The following is a 14,171-nucleotide window of genomic DNA, read 5'->3' on the forward strand; positions in this document are numbered from 1 at the left end:
TCAAACAACACTGTTTCACGACGCATCAGTGACATGGCAGGAGATGTTTTGAAACAATTACTGCTTCGCAAACAAGCCAGTGAATTCTATGCGTTACAGCTGGATGAGTCAACAGACGTGGCGGGCCTGGTACAGCTCCTGGTATATGTTCGTTACGTTTATGGGGGGTCAATTAAGGAAGACATCCTCTTCTGCAAACCACTGGAAACCAGGACAACAGGAGAGGATATTTTTAAGGTATTGGACAGCTTTGTGACATCAAATGGACTTTGGTGGTCAAGAAATGTTGGTATCTGTACCGATGGTGCAAAAGCCATGACAGGGAGACAGTGGAGTGGTAACGAGCGTGCAAGTAATTGCTCCCGAAGCCACTTGGGTACACTGAAGCATCCACCGAGAGGCTCTTGCTGCCAAGGGAATGCCTGACAGCTTGAAAGATGCTTTGGACACTACAGTAAAAATGATTAACTTTGTTTTAGGGATAGGCGTCCCGCTAGCGGGACACCAGTCGACAACATCCGGTGAAATTGGAAGGCGCGCAGTTCAAATAAATAATCGTAATATTAAACATTCATTAACATACAAGTATCTTATATAATTTAAAAGCTTAAATTCTTGTTCATCTAACTGTGGTGTCCAATTTATAATAGGCTTTGCAGTGAAAGCATACCATGCGATTGTCTGAGGACAGCGCTGCCAGATCAACATATTTTTCTACCAGCACAGGCTTCTCAAAATCACAAATAGCGATTAAATAAATCACTTCCTTCTTCTGTTTGCAATCCCAAGGGTCCCAGCTACAACATGAATGGTCGTTTTCTTAGATAAAATCCTTCTTTATATCCCAAAAAGTCTGTTTAGTTGGCGCCATCGATTTTAGCAATCCACTCGTTCAACATGCAGACAAAGGAGTCCAAAAAGCTACTGCTAAACTTCGTCCAAACAAGTCAAATAACATTTCTATTAAATCCTCAGGTATCCTAAAATGTAAATAAACTATAATATTTCATACGGAAAGTAGTATGTTCAGGTACTTTCCCGAAACGAAAGTACGCAGGTACTTTCCCGAAACGGATTCGTTATCCCTTTCATGCCCTGCCTCCAGTCCACTTAGCTGACCAAGAGAGCCTCATAGAAATTGCAACAAGCAGTTCTGTGGAAATTGAATTTAATCTGTATTGGGCTGCGCTCAGAGTATCCTGCCTTGGCATATCGTGCTGTTAAGATACTGATGTCCTTTGCAACCACGTACCTATATGAGAGTCACTAGCATGAAAACTAAATACAGACACAGACTGAGTGGAAAATTATTTAAGACTGAGTCTCTCTCCAATACAACCCAACATTGCAGAGTTATGTACATCCTTTCTAGCACACCCTTCTCATTAACCTGTGGTGAGTTATTCACAATTTTCGATTTATAAGGTTTTATATGAAATATGGTTAAATAAAGAGCGAAATGATTGATTATTATTATATTATTATTTGTGCCCTGTTCCTATAAGAGCTCTTTGTCACTTCCCACGAGCCGGGTTGAGACAAAAACTCACACTCATTCTTATGTTTAATAAATGTATCGTATAGTGTGTGTGTGGCAGGCTTCCAATGATGGGAAAAAACAACATTTGAGAGTATGGGAACCACTGCAATAGACTATGTTCACCAAAATTCACAAATTACATTATGCTATAGAGACTTCTGATTATTCACTGTTAAGGATTTATACACATTTTCCATAACTTCTCCATGACTTTTAACCAACATTTCATGACTATTATTATAGCCTACATGAAAAAGTAAGCATTATTGACACTGGAAGGCTGCTGTGTCTGATCCCATTCCATGAGCAGTATTTCTGTCTGAAATAAAGCCCTTTTGTGGGGAAAAACTCATTCTAATTGGCTGGACCTGGCTCCCTAGCGGGTGGGTCTATAACCTCCCAGGCCCACCCATGAATGCGCCCCTGCCCAGTCATGTGAAATCCATAGATTAGGGCCTAATGAATTTATTTCAATTGACTGATTTCCTTATATGAACTGTAACTCAGCAAAATCTTTTAAATTGTTGCATGTTGCGTTAATATTTTTGTTCAGTATATTTAGGCTATCTCCAGTGCCGGTGAAAAGGCAACAACGACAACTAATACTTTAGCTATAATTAACAAGCAAGAAACTGCTACAAGTTATGTTTTGATTTGGCTATCTAGTTTGTCTGTTGTCTGGCATTATTTTATACCTGCTGCTGAAATGTCGTGCTCTCTTTCCTCCGGCAATGGCCCACTTACAGTGGCACACACGCAGCACAGACACAGACACGCACTAAAGGATCATTACGGTAATGGCTAATATGTAGATTTTTAAGTGATTGATAATATTTAAAAGTGTGCCTTTCGTGAATTACATTAACAAAAATGATTAAACACATTTCCATGACTTTACAAACCCTCATTTGACAACTTGGAACAGCGCATCTGTCACACCCTGATCTGTTTCACCTGTCCTTGTGCTTGTCTCCACCCCCTCCAGGTGTCACCCATCTTAGTGCGACCTGGCCCGGGTATCCGGGAAGGATATTGACCTCATCCCGTCAGTAGAGGATGCCTGGTTGTTCTTTAAAAGTGCTTTCCTCACCATCTTAAATAAGCATGCCCCCTGTCAAAAAATGTAGAACTAAGAACAGATATAGCCCTTGGCCCTTAACCAGCACAAAACACCCTGTGGTGTATTGTACTAGCTCCGAATAGTCCCCGCGATATGCAACTTTTCAGGGAAGTCAGGAACCAATACACACAGTCAGTTAGGAAAGCAAAGGCTAGCTCATCCTCAAACATAAATTTGCATCCTGCAGCACAAATTCCAAAAAGTTTTGGGACAGTGTAAAGTCCATGGAGAATAAGAGTACCTCCTCTCAGCTGTCCACTGCACCGAGACTAGAAAACACTGTAACCACTGGTAAGTCCATGATAATAGAGAATTTCAATAAGCATTTCTCTACGGCTGGCCATGCTTTCCACCTGGCTACCCCAACCCCGGCCAACAGCTCTGCACCCCAGCAACTGGCCCAAGCCCCCCCCCCCCCCTCCAACACCCAAATCCAGACAGCTGATGTTCTGAAAGAGCTGAAAAATCTGGATCCCTACAAATCAGCTGGGCTAGACAATCTGGACCCTCTCTTCCTAAAATTATCCGCCGCCATTGTTGCAACCCCTATTACTAGCCTATTCAAACTCTCTTTCGTATCGTCTGAGATTCCAAAAGATTGGAAAGCGGCCTCGGTCATCCCCCTCTTCAAACGGGGAGACACTCTAGACCCAAACTGGTACAGACCTATATCCATCCTGCCCTGCCTTTCTAAAGTCTTCAAAAGCCAAGTGAACAAACAGATCACCGACCATTTCGAATCCCACCGTACCTTCGCCACAATGCAATCTGGTTTCCGAGCTGGTCACAGGTGCACTTCAGCCACGCTCAAGGTCCTAAACGATATCATAACTGCCATTGATAAAAGACAGTACTGTGCAGCCATCTTCATTGACCTGGCCAAGGCTTTTGACTCTGTCAATCACCGTATTCTTATCGGCAGACTCAATAGTCTTGGTTTCTCTAAAGATTGCATCGCCTGGTTCACTAACTACTTCTCAAATAGAGTTCAGTGTGTCAAATCGGAGGGCCTGTAGTCCGGACCTCTGGCAGTCTCTATGGAGTGCCACAGGGTTCTATTCTCGGGCCGACTCTTTTCTCTGTATATATCAATGATGTTGCTCTTGCTGCAGGGGATTCTTTGATCCACCTCTACGCAGACGACACTATTCTGTATACATCTGGCCCTTCTTTGGACACTGTGTTAACAAACCTCCAAACGAGCTTCAATGCCATACAACACTCCTTCCGTGGCCTCCAACTGCTCTTAAATGCTAGTAAAACAAAATGCATGCTCTTCAACCGATCGCTGCCCGCACTCGCCTGCCCGACTAGCATCACTACTCTGGACGGTTCTGACTTAGAATATATGGACAACTATAGAGTACAAAGAAAATGCATGAAATGTATGCATTCACTACTGTAAGTAGCTCTGGATAAGAGCGTCTGCTAAATGACTAAAATGTAAAATGTAAAATGTAAATACCTAGGTGTCTGGCTAGACTGTAAACTCTCCTTCCAGACTCACATTAAGCATCTACAAATCAAAGTTAAATCTAGAATTGGATTCCTATTTCGCAACAAAGCCTCCTTCACTCATGCTGCCAAACATACCCTCGTAAAACTGACTATCCAACCGATTCTTGACTTCGGCAATGTCATTTACAAAATAGTCTCCAACACCTGTATGCTCTCATTGGCTGGTCTTCGCTACATATTCATCGCCAAACGCACCGGCTCCAGGTCATCTATAAGTCTTTGCTAGGTTAAGCTTCGCCTTATCTCAGCTCACTGGTCACCATAGCAACACCCACCCGTAGCAAGCGCTCCAGCAGGTATATTTCACTGGTCATCCCCAAAGCCAACACCTGCTTTGGCCGCCTTTCCTTCCAGTTCTCTGCTGCCAATGACTGGAACAAATTGCAAAAATCACTGAAGTTGGAGACTTATATCTCCCTCACTAACTTTAAGCGTCAGCTGTCCGAGCAGCTTACCGATCGCTGCAGCTGTACACAGCCCATCTGTAAATAGCCCATCCTACCAACTACCTACCTCATCCCCATGTTTGTTTTAGTTTTCTGCTCTTTTGCACACCAGTATTTCTACTTGCAAATCCTCATCTGCACATCTGTCACTCCAGTGTAAATTGCTCAATTGTAATTACTTTGCCACTATTGGCCTATTTATTGCCTTACCTCCTTACTTCATTTGCACACACTGTATACAGATTTTTCTATTGTGTTATTGACTGTACGTTTGTTTATCCAATGTGTAACTCTGTGTTGTTTTTGTCGGCTTTATCTTGTTCAGGTTGTAGTTGTAAATGTGAACTTGTTCTCAACTGGCCAACCTGGTTAAATAAAGGTGAAATGAATTTTTTTTTATTTTTATCTTCCCCATTATCCCCTGGGTATTTATACATGTGCCAGTTCGTCTTGTTCTGTCAAATCAACCAGCGTGTTACGCCGGGCTCTTACTTGTTCCTTTTCATCTGTTTTTGCTAGTCCTCCCGGTTTTGACCCTTGCCTGCCCTGACTCTGAACCCGCCTGCCTGACCATACTGCCTGCCCTGACCTCGAGCCTGCCTGCCACTCTGTACCTCCTGGACTCTGACCTTGTTATGATCTTTTGCCTGTCCACGACCATTCTCTTGCCTGCCCCTTGGATACTAATAAATATCAGAGACTCAAACCATCTGCATCTGGGTCTTGCCCTTTGCCCTTATAGCATCCTGCTCTTTCAGGCTGGCACATTTTCAATCTGCGCAATCTCGAACAACCTACTGTCATGCAGATTTGCAGACTAGAGGCAAATAAACTTGAACAAAATGGAATCAGGAAATGAATGCCCAATCTCCATTGCTATTATGTTCACCCATGACTGCGTGGCCATGCATGCCTCCAAGTCAATCATCAAGTTTGCAGATGACACTACAGTGGTAGGCTTGATTACCAACAACAACGAGACAGCCTACAGGTAGGAGGTGAGGGCCCTCGGAGTGTGGTGTCAGGAAAATAACCTCACACTCAAAGTCAACAAAACAAAGGAGATGTTTGTGGACTTCAGGAAACAGCAGAGGGAGCACCCCCCTATCCACATCGACGGGACAGTAGTATGGAAGGTGGAAAGTTTTAAGTTCCTCTGCGTACACATCACGGACAAACTGAAATGGTCCACCCACACAGACAACGTGGAGAAGAAGGCGCAACAGCACCTCTTCAACCTCAGAAGGCTGAAGAAATTTGGCTTGTCACCAAAAACACTAACAGACTTTTACAGATGCACAATCGAGACCATCCTGTCGGGCTGTATCCCCGCCTGGCAGGCAAGAAAATGGCCTTGCCGAAACCCATACCCCTTCTAATTTCCTTAATTTTGTGGCTAGAGTGAAATACTTTTTGTGGCACACATCAGAGTGAAATACTTTCTATAGAACAAACTTCAAATCAGGATAGGCAACCAAAATGAATAACTAATGTATGTGTGTTATATTAAACATGGAGGGAGTAAAATGTAGGCAAGCAATAAACATTTTGTTTGAATGTTAAATGACGAGACAGAGGAATTGATGCGAGTAACCAGTCTTGTTCAGTATATTGCAATACATCCGGGTATTTCAAGCACACTAAAAACACTGGAGTTGCAGTAATTAACATTTACCAACAGATGACATCACTGTGCCATCTTACACCCATAACACATTTCAGAACAACTACTAGTCGAATAAGCCATGGAGATTTATTTATAGACTAATACACTTGAAACAAATAGCCAAACCGAAAACTGCAGACATTATTAACCGACATAAAAAAATGTATGCAACGCAGCCTAACGTGATCAGAAATCTCAACTAGCAGGCAAGTCGCAGCAATGAAGAATTGAGTGCGTGCGCGTTCACGCGAAGGGGGGAGGGGGGGGGGGGGAGTTTTTCCGGCATAACACCGGAAAGCTCCACTAAAAGAAGACGTTGCTTAGTTACAGTATCTATTCAACCCACACATATTTAGTCTAGCATAGCATCGTTTCATGTAACGTTAGCAAACTACTTTCAATATGCCATTTAAAGTAACGTTACATGGAGACTGCTTGGTTATAATGGAATGGACTAAAAAAACTAAGCTAGCTAATTAAGCAACTGATTTGTCTCGAGTCATACATTTAGCGTGCATGCCAGGTAAGGTCGTAAAATAAAACATAGCTAGTGTGCTTTATTGTAGCTAGCTAGTTAGGTGGCTGACGTTAGCAGATATTTCTTGTCAAGGATCAGCTGACTTGATACGGTCTTTTGTAGGATACTGACTTGATAGCGTTACAATAAAGTTAACTGTCTGTCTTTATGCTAGCTAACGCTTCCATTTGAGATGTGGATGTTTTACTTGAACTAGCAAGCTACTACTGGCTTTCCCCATCAATCAAGCCTGCACTGAAGTGTTATATGCAGTGTCTTGTAGTGAAATAAAATAACTTTACCAGAATGCCTTGGTTACTTTTGGTACTGACGGTGTCTGTCTTTCTTCTAGCTAGGTAACTACTAACGTTAGCTAGCTTAACAGTAACTAGCTGACGTTAGTGATATCAAGGAACTTACACATCTTGTTAACATACACCCATGGACTGTTTTACTAGCTCTTCCATTAGAAATGTGGATGTTTTACTTGATCAATAAAACCTGCAATTAAGTGCTACTATATATGCATTGTCCTGTGGTGAAATAAAATAGCTAAATGCATGTGGCATTGGGTACTGCAAAAGTGCTTTTTAGACTCTTAGTTTAGACTCACAGTTAGCTAGCTACTGTAGTTAACATTATGTAGGTAGCTAGATTGTAAGAAGCAGTTTATCAACAAATGCAATACATATAGCCTAAACATTGCTAATGCTGGTTTGATTAAATATGTAAATTATTGATGATTGAAGGGTCACATATAGGCTACCGTTTTGGAATTTAAATGAAGTATTAACCAGCTGAGAATATCGAATATAAAAACATGTCCCGTTATCTCTCTTCAGTTCTCGACCAGAGTGCTGAAGGAGACACCTGTTATGTACAGCCCCCCAAAGAACTGGATCACTCGTTTTTCGACAACGACGGTGATTGTGACAGCAGCAGCATCAGCAAAGAGCAAGGGAAGAGTGAAAGAAAGAGTGAAATAAGCTCTGAGGCTAGAAAGGAGCCAGACATCCAGCCGGACGCTCCACAGACAGAGCAATGTAGTGGTACAGAGAGGTCCGGTGGTGATGCCTCAACCGAGGACAGAGGAAAAGGGTCATGGCTTTGAGGCCGAAGAGAGGAGCAGCTGGTCTTCTAGCATATCTTCCATTAAATCAGAGGTAGGCATGATAATGGTGAGGCTATTTGGTGAATGGCTGTAAGAAAGGCATGAACAATGATAGTCTGATGAAAATAACCACTGTCGTATTTTACCCTTTCCCTTGTGACTTTTTCCAACCCCTTTACCCAGGTCAAGGTAAATCACAAGGAAAGGGCAACGAGTACTTTATTATTAGGGGCTCCCGAGTGGCGCAGCGGTCAGACCCTGGTTCGATTCCAGGCTGTTTCACATCCGGCCGTGATTGGGAGTCCCATAGGGCAGCACACAATTGGCTCAGCGTCGTCCGGGTTAGGGCTTGGCCAGGTTAGGGTAGGCCGTCATTGTAAATGAGAATTGTTCTTAACTGACTTGCCTAGTTTAATAAACGTTAAATATGTATATATTTTTTAAATGTCTGTGTGGCTTCGTCATTCTACTTTACGCCACAAGGTGGCATTAGCCACTCAATACAACTGCCCAGGTTAGGGTAGGCCGTCATTGTAAATAAGAATTTGTTCTTAACTGACTTGCCTAGTTTAATAAAGGTTAAATATTTTAAATGTCTGTGTGGCTTCGTCATTCTACTTTACGCCACAAGGTGGCATTAATGTCAAGGAAGCATTATTATTTAGAATTCGAAATAAAGATAAATGATTTATTCCAAAAGATGTCCATTAGTATTCCAATTGTTTTTATACAATACAGTACAGATTTAGAACAAACAGTAGTCACATAAAATGCGATCCTCATCATTCATGTTCTTAGTGGCAATCACTTTCAAAAACATGTCCTTCAAAAGCTTGAATAGAGTTCCATGACCAGGGATCTGATTAATAAAAACATGTATAACCATGGTCTGTTGTAATATTTGTAGTAGTTGTAAACTATATTCACTTACCTGTCTAGTCTGTGGTGAAGGACGGCAGCGGTGCAGAGGAGGTATCTAGCATCAACTCCAAGAGCTCCAGCGACATCCGCATGGCGTCAGTGGCAGAGGAGCAGGAAGAAGGCGCAGATAATGATGAAGATGGCAATCACCAGAGCCAAGATTAAAGCGAGGAAGAGTCAGGGAGACCACCGGGTCAAACGTTCCAAGATTGTATTATTTATGAATCCCATATTTCCTTATCTCAAAATTTAAATGAGGCATACAATTTCTTATCTTCATGTATTTATTATTTTATCTATTTATTATTTACAAATTATCATTTAGATTATAAATGTATTTTCCAAAGGAGACCTGGCCAATATATAGTTGAAGTCGGAAGTTTACATACACCTTAGCCAAATACATTTAAACTCAGTTTTTCACAATTCCTGATATTTAATCCTAGTAAAAAAATTCCCTGTCTTAGGTCAGTTAGGATCACCACTTTATTTAAAAAATGTGAAATGTCAGAATAATAGTAGCGAGAATGATTTATTTCAGCTTTTATTTCTTTCATCACATTCCCAGTGGGTCAGAAGTTTACATAGACTCAATTAGTATTTGGTAGCATTGCCTTTAAATTGTTTACCTTGGGTCAAACGTTTCGGGTAGCCTTCCACAAGCTTCCAACAATAAGTTGGGTGAATGTTGGCCCATTCCTCCTGACAGAGCTGGTGTAGCTGAGTCAGGTTTGTAGGCCTCCTTGTTCGCACACGCTTTTTCAGTTCTGCCCACAAATTTTCTGTAGGATTGAGGTCAGGGCTTTGTGATGGCTACTCCAATACCTTGACTTTTTTGTCCTTAAGCCATTTTGCCACAACTTAAGTATGCTTAGGGTCATTATCCATTTGGAAGACCCATTTGCGACCAAGCTTTAACTTCCTGACTGATGTCTTGAGATGTTGCTTCAATATATCCACATAATTTTTCATTCTCATGATGCTATCTATTTTGTGAAGTGCACCAGTCCCTCCTGCAACAAAGAACCCCCACAACATGATGCTGCCATTCCCGTGCTTCACGGTTGGGATGGTGTTCTTCGGCTTCCAAGCCTCCCCCTTTTTCCTCCAAACATAACGATGATCATTATGGCCAAACTGTTCTATTTTTGTTTCGTCAGACCAGAGGACCTTTCTCCAAAAAGTCCGATCTTTGTCCCCATGTGCAGTTGCAAACCGTAGTCTGGCTTTTTTATAGCGGTTTTGGAGCAGTGGCTTCCTTGCTGAGCTGCCTTTCAGGTTATGTTGATATAGGACTCGTTTTACTGTGGATATAGATACTTTTGTACCTGTTTCCTCCAGCATCTTCACAAGGTCCTTTACTGTTGTTCTGGGATTGATTTGCACTTTTCGCACCAAAGTACGTTCATCTCTAGGAGACAGAACGTGTCTCCTTCCTGAGCGGTATGATGGCTGCGTAGTCCCATGGTGTTTATACTTGCGTACTATTGTTTGTACAGATGAACGTGGTACCTTCAGGCGTTTGTAAATTGTTCCCAAGGATGAACCAGACTTGTGGAGGTCTACAATTTTTTTTCTGATGCCTTGGCTGATTTCTTTAGATTTTCCCATGATGTCAAGCAAAGAGGCACTGAGTTTGAAGGTAGGCCTTGGAATACATCCATAGGTACACCTTAAATTGACTCAAATTATGTCAATTAGCCTATTAGAAGCTTCTAAAGCCATGACATCATTTTCTGGAATTTTCCAAGCTGTTTAAAGGCACAGTCAACTTAGTGTATGTAAACTTCTGACCCACTGGAATTGTGATACAGTGAATTATAAGTGAAATAATCTGTCTGTAAACAATTGTTAGAAAATGTACTTGTGTCATGCACAAAGTAGATGTCCTAACCGTCTTGCCAAAACTATAGTTTGTTAACAAGAAATTTGTGGTTGAAAAACGAGTTTTAATGACGCCAACCTAAGTGTATGTAAACTTCCGACTTCAACTGTAGCAGCAAACAGGCATGTAACATTATGCAGGGGTGTCAAACTCATTTCAGGTGAGGGGAGTTCTTAACTAATCAGTGACCTTAACTCAATGAGTTCCACCGTAATGCTGGTGCATTTTGGACTTATAACCCCTTTTAAACATTTTGTGTTTGAGCTATAGACTTCTGAGTTGGACCATTGGAAGTGTCTATTTCTTCTGCATCCGTAGATACCAATTCTTAATCAGAGAGGTACGGGGGGCTGCCTTAATCGACATCCATATCATCGGTGCCCGGGGAGCAGTTGTTTTTGGGGGTGCCTTGCTCGTTAGTCTGTGATTAATGTGGGCTGAACTAGAGCAGTGTTTGTGAGACAAGGGTGGACCCTTAAGGGGACCGGGGCCGGGTCTTTTTACAAAAACATCTGTGGAGTCCTAATGGTTTGAGCTACAAACTATTAAAAGCTATCTACTCTGAAACTCTCACAAACATGCACATGTAACATGTTTTGCTTTATGACGCTCACAAGCTACACAGGAGTTGTTAGAAGGAAAGGGGGTCTTTTACATACAAGATCATAGGAAATCCCATGACGTAGTGTCTATAATACTGTAATAAGGTCACATAGTTGCTGTCAAAAACTCCAAACTCTACACAGTTGTCACTGACTAGTTGGATATTAATTTGCCACTGAGATGTATTTCTTTCTTTTGACATTTGTCAATAAAACTCATGAATGCAGCTGTTTATGTCAAATTATTTTGTGTTCTACTTGTAGCCCTGGTTGTCCTGCAAATACAATGGTAAAACACTTAATTGTGAGGCTAATTATAGGGGCTGGACATGCAGATAAATGAAAGTCAGATAAATGGAAAGCCAATTTTGCTAGGGCCTCAGGGCTGATAGGGTTAATTGATCAATCAAGTACAAGGGAGGAGCGAAAACCTGCAGACACTCGGCCCTCCATGGAATGATTTTGACACCTGTGCATTACAGACATTAAATCAACAGTATAGTGTTCCAATATGCAGGCAAAATAAAAAAATCACAAAATACAGACAAAACTAAAAGCATTCACATCCTCTGTTTACCAGGTTGTGTTCTTATCTAGACTGCCATATCATTCAGTTGGATTTTGGAAGCCTTTGTTTCTGGAGCTATCTGAGAAAGTGGTGATTTACATGTGTTTTTATATTAATCTGATGACTTATGTATCGAATCAACTAACTAGGTTTAATTGTTACTCGATTAAATTGATTAAATTAATAATGTAACAATTAACTCATTAGGATTTGGGACACCACGGAAGAAGTTGTTTAACGAGTTACCATCTCCCGAATTAAACTCTAGATGATATATAAGATGTATATCGATAACAGTCGTTTATTAATCATTACCTCATATCAGTCTCAAAATTCTGAAATTCGCATACTCTTTGCATCTGCACAAACGCCAGCTTTACTGATCATTCCGTACCACACAAATTAATTAAATTATTTATTTACTAACTAACTAAGTAATAACACAGGATACACACACACAGTATAGGTTATTGATTAGAAACTTAATACGATGGAAACAGGTCCTTATCGGACTACCAACATGACTGCTTGTTTATCAAAAGAGGGAGGAGTAGAGAGGGGAAAAGGGAGAAAGAATGAGAGACAACACTTATACACTTGTAACTACGCTCACAGTAATCCTAATACTTTGCCCCTGAACCCGTAGATACCCCCCCACCCGTTTGGGGTAAGAAATAATTCATGTATATACGTGTTTGAATGTCTTCCTTTGTTGTTTATCTCTGTTCGACCCAGGCCTTTGTGAAAAGGGTTCCGTTGGGCCTTCCACCGAGCTCTTAAGTGTAAGGCTCTGATTGTCCACAAGAGGTCACAATGTCCTTCTTTGTTGTCCGTGGCTTCAATGCCTTGTACTGTAGTCTAAAGCAGAGCTAACAGGGTGGTGTTTACATTCACTCGTTCTGGAAGAGTGGTCCTCTGAAGACAGCTAATAAGCCGTGTCGATGATCCCCAGTGGGGTGATGAGAGCAGTGTAGCCGACGATGGTTTGAAGAGAGTAACAGGATGGTCCTACTTAAATTCACTTTCATAGATACAGTACTTAGAACAGCTACTCAGCCGTAACATTGATTGTTAGAGAGGCTACTTGTCGTCTTCACCTCGTGTTGATTTTCAGGGTTGTAACCAATGGAGGCCTAAGCTGCAGCTTGAGTCCTTCGGGTCTGATATGTTAATTATCAACTCATCCTTTATACACTCTGGTAAAAAGGGGCTGTTCCATCATGCTGACATGCTCTCTGAGCTCTCTTGGTGGTGGCTACTTACTGGGGCAAAGTATCATCAAAACTATGATCTCGTTAGAAAACTAAAATCACATTCCTATCTTAAAAACAATACTCTAATCATCTTTGATATTTCAGGAAGAAGTCCTGACATAAACCGTGTATACTGTTCAAGTTACAATATTTTTGTTATAATATTTTTATACCATTTTTAATGACATCACAAAATAGACATTAGTTTTCCTCTCATCATTCCCCACATTCGGATGTTAGGAATATTGATCCAGTGTTCACTTTTGGACGTTAGAGTTTTTCGGCGGCAAAAAGTCTCTGTAACAAAGCCACGTTCCAATCACCAATACTAAAGACCAAAAGAGTCCTCTGCTGCATACAGTTCACGACCGGGCGTGAGTTGTCACAAAACCCCCACCTCAAACCCTCCTTCTCCTCTGCAGGTGAGAGGGGTCTGGTAGAAGTTGATCCATTGTAAACCTGATTTTTGGATCCTCACAGGAGAGTCATGACACAGCTAACTAACAAAATGTTCAATGTTCATCATGCTTCCTCCTCTGACATCTCTCCCTCCTCTCTCTGAAACCTTCCTTAGTTGCCTGGGGAGTGGCCTGGCCATCGTCTGCCCTAGTGGAGGCAGTAACAGGAAGAACTACTCCTTTAGCAACGACGAGGTGCGGCAGACCGACCGGGAGAATCAGAGGCTGCTGCGCCAGCTGTCATTCCCCTCGACCCACTCGCAACCAGGCAGCACAGGGGGCACCAGCACCACCAGTAGCTCCAGGAGGAGATCCAATGGAGGAGGAGGGAGTCCGCCCCCTGTCCGCCTCTACCACAGTGCCCTCAACAGGCAGCATGAGCAGCAGCGCATCGAGAAGGAGAACCTGGTGTGTGTTCTTCTCTTTTTGTGTGTTTAACTTATCTTTTGTCATTGGGTGTTTGGCTTTATTGTTTCAGCGTTACATTGCGTTTATTGGGATTTTTGTTTATTTCAAGCTGAAATGAGTCAAGACTTGCTTTAAAGTGGATGTACAGTGCCAAAAGT

General features: G+C 41.8%; 1 long non-coding RNA gene across 1 annotated transcript; it reads left to right on the top strand.

The window, feature by feature from the left end:
• The first annotated feature begins 6,582 nt into the window (after positions 1-6,582).
• LOC123744181 (uncharacterized) lies at positions 6,583-8,511 on the top strand. The gene is made up of 3 exons (XR_006770758.2): positions 6,583-6,813; positions 7,650-7,970; positions 8,102-8,511. It is a non-coding gene; the product is annotated as an uncharacterized LOC123744181 (long non-coding RNA).
• Positions 8,512-14,171: the final 5,660 nt, after the last annotated feature.

Source organism: Salmo salar, chromosome 08, assembly GCF_965601325.2.
Source record: "Salmo salar chromosome 08, fSalSal1, whole genome shotgun sequence".
NCBI classification, from domain to species: Eukaryota; Metazoa; Chordata; class Actinopteri; order Salmoniformes; family Salmonidae; genus Salmo; species Salmo salar.